The sequence below is a fragment of the Citrus sinensis genome, chromosome 3, assembly GCF_022201045.2.
Source record: "Citrus sinensis cultivar Valencia sweet orange chromosome 3, DVS_A1.0, whole genome shotgun sequence".
Taxonomy (NCBI): domain Eukaryota; kingdom Viridiplantae; phylum Streptophyta; class Magnoliopsida; order Sapindales; family Rutaceae; genus Citrus; species Citrus sinensis.
Genome location: NC_068558.1, coordinates 44200932 through 44209515, shown reverse-complemented (window position 1 = coordinate 44209515; position 8584 = coordinate 44200932). Strand labels below are relative to the sequence as shown.

Here is an 8584-nt window from a genome sequence, read left to right as displayed (position 1 = left end):
TGTAGGGATGGGTAAACCTAATCTAACCCATTCAACTCAACTTAGGGTTAGTTTGGGAATGTTGTAATTTTTTAAAATAATTACAGTTAGCTGTGCTGTAGAAATAATCAGCTGTAAAGAGAATCAGTTAAGTGTTTGGTAAAATTTATTTTCAAAAGTATTATGAGTTTTGAAAGAAGTTATTGATGTTTGGTAAATTTTACTGTTAAACAATTGTGAGAAAACAAATGACTAAAATGCACATAATGTAAGGTGAAATTTACTTACACATATAAAAACATATACATACAATATTTTTAATTGTGTATTATAATAATTTTAACTAAAAATAAAATATATAGTTTATTGGTTTTAATTGTGTATTATAATAATTTCAACAAAAAATAAAATATATAGTATATTGGTTTTAATTGTGTATTATAATAATTTTAACTAAAAATAAAATTTAGACTATATTGCCATAGAGAACTTTTGATGTAATGTAAAATATAATGAAGAAATAGGGTAAATGAAAGGAATGCGTGAATTATAATAAAAATAATTAAAATATTGATTTTATTTTTAATTTAAATAAGGACAATTTTGAGTTTAGGCAATAATTGTAAGAATATTTATGGAATTATATTAAAGGACAAAATTGATTCTCAAAATCAAAATCTAAAAGCTACTTCTTCCCAACTTTTTAAAATTAACGGTAAGAGGGACTGATTTAACAAAAGTGATTTTGATTTTTTTTTACCACATATCAAAATTAGCTTTTAAATTTTTAAAATCACTTTTAAATCTCTCAAAAACAATCCCAAACGGGTCCTTAATCCAACTCAAACCAGTTAAATTTATATGAGTTAATTAAGTTAATTTTATTCAATCCTCTTAATGTTGGGTTGAGTTGAGTTCATTAATATGAACCCACATAACCTCACTCAACCCAATAATAATATAATTCATTAAAAAAAATTAATGTCAACTGTCAATTGTTAAACTTTAAATTGCTAAATCTAATTTTGAACCTTTTTTTATTCTTTTATAAAATATGCTCTTTTCGATTTCTCTCTATTAAATCTGCCATTGATTCATTTTTCAATGTTCTAAATTTAGCAGTCAAACTCAAATCTTTACTAAAAGGAAGTTAATAGCTATTCAAACATAATGTCATGTTGAATTGGGTTGGATTGGACATGCTTATTTGGTTAGATTTGATTGATTTTTTCATTACCGAATTAAAACCTAATTCAATACAACGCATGACCACCCGGTCCATCCCTATTACGATGTAACTTGGCCACACCCTAAAATTATCTGTTTGTTTATACAATATGGAAAGTTGATTATATTATAAAATTGTTGATGATTGTACTTTGTAGACGTTTATTTTATAATATTTTAGACATTGAGTTTTGTGGCTATTACTGCTCATGCATAGCTAAGATTTATTTCTTCACTACTTACAAATTAATTCATTAACAATTAATCACACGAGAAATTTTAGTCCATTTTGTAAATGTTGCAACTTGTAAAATTATTTATAATGTGAACTATACATGAATATTAGCATTAAATGCAATGTGTAAAACATGAAAAAAAAATACAAATAATAATAGAACATTGTTATATTAACTGTGTATAAACTTCCTCTCGGACGAAGAGGATTAAGCCCACACAGGTTTGTACGGAATGGGGCTAGTAGAACCCCACATGAAGGCAATTTGTACGTTAAACTCGATGCTAAAATTGCTTGTGATCAGATTATAGTAATGTTCAACCCAATAATATTCATTGCTGATTTAGTTTTCATTAATGCATCACGTTCCTCAGGTTGTGAAAAGTAAAGCGATAGAACATATTTGGCATTTGAGCATTGTCGTTTCTCTAAACTCCTATACCAATTGCACAAAGCATGCGTATTCGTCATCTCTTCTCCTTTAATCGCTACCTATGAAACTTGGCCAAACTCAAAAATATGATGAATTGAACGGTTCAGCGTGGCATCAACTCATTGTACATGCGATTGGCTAAAAGTGGGGTGACGATATAATTTTACTGTACATTCATGAATTCTTTGTTTTGAGGGTGGGGGATTCCGTGAGACTACTAGGCCGGAACCATGATTTTGATTTGGGGTTGCCGAAATGTATATAAAAAAATATTGCAGTAAAAATAAAGTAAATGCTATTCAAATCTTAAATTAATAAAATAAAGTAAATGCTATTCAAATCTTAAATTAATGAAAATACCAAAAATTAATATATTGCACCATCTAATTCAATCATATACCAAAAACTAAATTCTGCCTGAAAATTAATAACCATAATTAATAAATTATGTATAAATCTTAATACGAAAGCAACAGACGTAATTCATAAGTTAACACAAAAAAAAATAATGCCTCAAAATATAAATTACAGTTTAAAGTTTATAACGGAAGATTCCTTATTAATTAATAAGAATCCAAAGAAATTAGCACGAATAAAGAAAGCAAACCTTGAAATTATATATAACCTTGCATCAGTTCAACCTCATTCATATAACATTCAAACAAAAAATCAAATGACTACTTTACTAATTATTTCAATTTTTTTCTTTTCACAATTTTCTTTTTCTGGAATACAATAGCAACCTATTTTTTCTTTTCCTTAAGGAACTTGGTAAAGTTTCTTCTTGGTAATTGGTAAGATGAATTCTCAAAACATCATGCGTAAAATTTAATATTTATGGTTCTTTTCTTTCTATTGGTTTGTAATATTGAGTCATGCATGATTCTTTATAGGTTGTCAGAAACTTTTCCAAAAAACAAAAATAAATGCAGAATCATGCTGCGTTTACTTTACAAATTTGGGAATCAGAATAATTAACATTTACTTCGTAAAAATGGAGCAGGAATCGGAATCGTAGGGTCCACCATTATTTGGAGATGGAAAATGAGATATTGATTCCCATGGGAGAGGTGAGAATCAATCTCTCATTCCTTAGAGTTTTCATTTTGCCCCCACTGACATTCGAATATTCCTAAAATGTCCCGCTTTTAAATTAAATATATAAATATCAAAAATAAAAAAGCCAAATATATAATTAATTAATATATTATTATAATTAATTAATTAGTATATTATAGTTAATTAATAAATTGATACATTATTAATAATAATTATTAGTAATTGTAATTTTTGAATAAATAATCACAATAATTAATATATTTTTATTATTATAATTAATTAATAAATATACTATCATCATAATCATTCATATAATTATTATAATTAATTCGTATAATATTTTTATTAATTAATTGATATACTGTTATAATTATTAATATAATTATTACTATTAATTAATATATTAATACACTATTAACAACAATATATTAATAATTATAGTTTTTGAATAAATAATCACAATAATTAATATATCATTATTATTAATTAATTAATATACTATCATAAGAATCATTAATATAATTATTATAATTAATTTGTATATTATTATTAATTAATATATTAGTACATTATTAACAATATTATATTAATAATTATAGTTTTTGAATAAATAATCACAATGATTAATATATTAATATTATTAATTAATATATATTTATAATAATTATTAATAATTAATAATTATATTATTATAATTAATTAATTAATAATTTTTACAATTAATTGATATATCAATATATTATTGACAATAATTAATAAAAATAATAATTTTTGAATGAATAATGACTATAATTAAAATATAACATAATAATTATGACAATAGTTCATTAAGTACTTTGTAGTAATTTGTTACAATCTAACTTATTCTGATTCCGATTTCAAGACAACGTAAACACATTTATGACAATCCAGTTCATTCCGATTTCGATTCTTACAGTTCAAGTAAACAATTTATTCTGATTTTCATTCCATATTTCCATTTCAACCCATTCTCATTCCTATCTATTATGATTTCAGCTCATTCTGATTCCAGTTTAATAAACGCAGTATTAATGTTATTCACATTGATTCTGTCCGGCACTTATTTATTTATTTATTTGGTTTCGGTTTTAAAGAGCAGGTAATCAGGAAGTATATGTGGGGTAACAATGACTAGGAATGAGAGACTGATAATTGGTTGTGAGAAAATTATTGCGTGTAAATAAAAATGCTAGAAAGTGAGAAAAAGAAAAGAGAAAAAGAGAGAGCGATAAGAGGGGCATGGTTTATCTTTTTTCCCAGCCAGAGCAGGCTCTTTGAGTTAACAAAAATGCTAAAGAAGAGGCAAATTTCTGAGAATCAATTCTGATATCACGGACTCATGGTTGAAGCTAGAAATACTCTTTTCGGTAATATACACAACACAAAGCGATCAATAACTTATCATGTTACAAATGTCAATGACAAATAAAGTTCCTAGTTTTCTCAAAAAGCTGCCTAGGCAGTGCCCAGGCGAGGCCTTATAGTTGAGGTGATTGCTCATGTTGTTGCCTGCCAAAGAAATATGAAGAGGGCAAACTGAAAGGAACCTTTCCCAGGGTGGTTAGGAAGCGCTTCAATAGAGCGTAACATCTTAGTAGTTCAATCCATGCACCCCCGGTTCCTTCCAACGTAAGCTCCCAGTTTAGACAGATCAGGAATCCAAAATGATAGCTCAGATGACCCAGTAACAAACATGAGACTTCCAGGTGCCCATTTTATGACAGGAGGCTCCGTATCAAAACTCATCCAGCTTGCAACCTCTTTCCCACTCCTTACGCTCCAAGCGTGTACACTACCATCACCAGAACCTGATATAACAAACATTCCCTCAGGGCTGAAAGATGCCTCCAATGTGGAATTGCGAGAAACTGGCTTCACATTATAAGTGGATAGAAGTGTGCCTCGGAATGAGTCAAGCACATGAATATGTCCTTCCATAGTGGTCAGAAGCATAAGTCTCCCATCATTGCTGAACTTTACGACATTAGCATCTGATATATCTCCACCAACAGAGAAGATGTCCAAAGGACCCTTCTCATACTTGCGAGCATCAAACATTCTTATGTATTTCCAAAGGCAACTCCAAACACAAGCCCTTGATCATCGTATGCTGCAGCAGGCCTTCCTTGAACACGCAAAAGACCCTGGCATTTCTCAGCCCGTTGATCCCAGAGCAGAACAGTTCGATCAAGAGAACCGGAGATAAAGCAATCTTTAGATGAGCACAGGCTAAGTAAAACAACCCTGTCATGGTGACCTTTGAAGTAACGCGAGTACTTGTTATCGTGCAAGGAAAGAAGCCGTAGAGATTCATCCCAACCATTCTTTGAGGAGTATATGACTGTTGTAGGATGAGAAGTAAAACAAACAAGATCCACGCCATATTTTTTGCTATTAATTGTCTTCAAACATGTGGCAGCAGTGACATCATACAGACGTATAGATTCATCATCACTAGCAGTCACCAAATAACTCGACTATTTATTAAAATCCATGGAACTAATTCTTCCATATAATCTCTAAAAGACATGCCCACTTCCATGCTCTGAAGAATTTCTTCAGAGAGCTCCAATGAGACCTTGTCTTCTCTCTCTGATTGTGACCCAACCATTTTTTTTCCCTTCAGATTAATTCCACTGCATTGAAAATAAATTTTCCGGTGGAACGGGAAGGAAGATGGGGAAAGTGTGAATCAATCAGCAAGATTTCTCCCAGAGGGGCATGGTTGATGACGAAGGATACTGTTAGAATGAAAGCATGTAAGTTAAGAACTGCTAATGTCTTATTTGAATCCACTATAATATTCTTTAAACTCATTTACTTATTATACTTATTATTAAAATTAAAAAATTAAATTTATACTCTTCACATTCACCTAAATACCAAAACTAACCTTCTAAAATCAATTTCCTATGTTAATAATAATTTTAAATAAACTCATTACAATTATTTACAAACCCATTAATCAAGAACATGAAATCAAAATTTTATTTACGATCTGTTGAATCAACTTGCTTGATTTGTGTGGTTATTATTTTAGTAGTCAAACAAAAATTGATTCAAATATGCAAATAAAAATGGCGTCAAACAAAAAATAAATAAATTATACAAATTAAAGAAATATTAGGAATAAAGCTTTCTCTCTCAAAGTTTTAATTTTGACCGTTCAAATTACAAAATTAAATAAAAAAAATAAACATCGAATACAGAGACTGATCAGTCAAGTTTAGATGTAGCCTTTATTACAATTGGCTTTGGATTTCTTTTTGCAGACAAATTTTGTTGAAAAAAAGGATAAAATATTTATCAAAATTCTCTAATTTCAATGAAAATTTTATTAAAGTAATTATATATATGAAATGGATGCAAGAGTGAATTATTTCATTTAACTTGTTGTGTTGCACTTCACAGTAATTTACACAATTGGTAACTGTGTAATAAATTTTTTTAATAAAAAATTGGGTATATTTTGTATTTTGATGAGTTTAATTAACCCCGCCTTAGGAAATAATGCTATTTTGTGAATTATTTAGTGGAGTATTTAATATGCCATGCAGTTAGTGGTCCATTGTCTGAGTAGCCCAAATCTTGGATAGCTCATATCTTGTTGTCTGGACTTTTCAGCCAGATCCAACTGATTGGAATTTCACTAAGAGTGATACTTTTCGCACCCCTGCAATATCCTTGTATCACCCGATTTTGGTTATCATGGTTCTATGGTTACTGTAAATTACATAAAAAGGATAATTATGAATTTTAATTAAACTAAAATGTATTTACAAATCATGGACCTAACTATTTTTTAATCCTGATATATGATACAGATAACTTTGTCGACAAAATCAAAATAATTTTGAAACAATGAAGAAATAAATAATCTAATAACAATAATTTTATTTATGAAAAAATATGGTTAGAAAATTTATTATAAATGATTGTGATTTAATTGAAATTTTATTATCATTTTATGTCTTTTATTATAATTTCATTAAAAAAGAGATAAAAGTGTAAATTGGGATTTCTTAAGAGTTTAAAAGATGGGTGTTAGAAACTCTACTGTTTTCCTAAGTGTAACGCTACGAGCAAATAGACTGGGCATTTTAACTTCGAGTTGGATTATTCCCCCCCCCCCCCCCCCAATATTTACTTTGATTCTAAAACTCCTCTTAAAACTCCTTTTCATGTAATATTTACTTTGATTCTAAAACTATCCTTTAAATTAACATTCTTATTTTTTTTTATTTCTTAATCTTTAAGCAGCTTTCTCACTCTTAAAATCATAGTTTCTTATTTATTCCCTTTCCAGCACTCAATAAAAAGTTATTTTATTGATAAGTTTATGAATGAGAATCATTTGACTTGAAATTTGTGGTTTAAAAATAGTTAAAAAAATGAAATTAGTTAATCTACAAATGAAAGAAAATAAAATTGAAAAGAAATTGTTTTAGATTTAGGCAAACAAATTAGATGCATGAGTGGTCATATATTAACTGAAAAACAGCCAAAAAAAAAAAGAAAAGAAAGAAAGAGTGAGAGAAAGACGGATGCTAACTGCTCAGCCAAGCGTCGGGTGATTTTTTTGAAAAGGGAGCTGCTACCTTACATGTACAGCCTCTCACAAATTCAGTTGTGGGTCCTACTTAGACCCACCGGCCTTGTGAGAGGCTGTACCTTACATTGCATGTAAGGTAGCAAAAGCTTTTTGAAAATTGCTCTATTTCACTGACCAAGTATTCCTATACGTGGCAGCTAACCCACGGTTGTGGAATGTGGAGGACTCTTACCTTTCGTTCATTTTTTTTGGGGAATATTCCTATTGCATCCTATTTAATCAAATTAATGCGTGCTAAAACAGAACTAATTTAATTATATGTTGTATTTAAAATGGGGAAAAAATCGTCTCTTCTAATCCGTTTTCAATTGTCGCCTCCCGATTAAAATTGATCAAAATTGTCACAGCCAGAATAGCGGCTGTCATTTGTCAACAAATATTAAGGTGGGGGCATGTGGAAGGCACTAAATTGTTCTCAAGTCAAATTAACCAATTAATCTTATCTCTAACATGTCACCATAAAATGTCAAAACAAAACAAAACAAAAATCCGAAACGATGTTGAATGATTAAGTTTTTTTTTTTTGTTTATACAATGGAAACAAAATTCAATATCAAGAAAAATTTCCGCCATGATATCATTGCATGTGTCAACCCGTAATTAACATTTTGATGCAAACATGGAAAAGTATTTAAAAACACCACCAAAAAAAAAAAAAAAAAAAACCCAATTCAGCAAATGCAAAAATGGTGATGTCATATATCAAATAATAAATCACGTCGACATCAGTTTATACGATAATGAGGAGAAAAAAAATATTATAGATATTAAAAAAAGAAGAAATTTTATTTTAAGGTATTTCTATCTCGTAATTATTTTACACGTTATTATTTTTGATTAAATCATTACTTTTAAATTATTGTAAGTTATATATTATTTGTAAGAAATTCGTGCCCTACTTTTGTCTGACTGCAGTATATTTGTCGGGGCCTCCATTTTCTCATCCCATGACCGCACGACTAACAGTAACAAGCACATTCCCATTCAAATTCACATTTGTAATCAATTCGCTTTAATA

At 29.0% G+C, this 8584-nt stretch overlaps 1 pseudogene; it reads right to left on the bottom strand.

Annotated features, from left to right (window-relative positions):
• Positions 1–4325: 4325 nt before the first annotated feature.
• Positions 4326–5629, bottom strand: LOC102621397 (protein ANTHESIS POMOTING FACTOR 1-like; annotated as a pseudogene).
• Positions 5630–8584: the final 2955 nt, after the last annotated feature.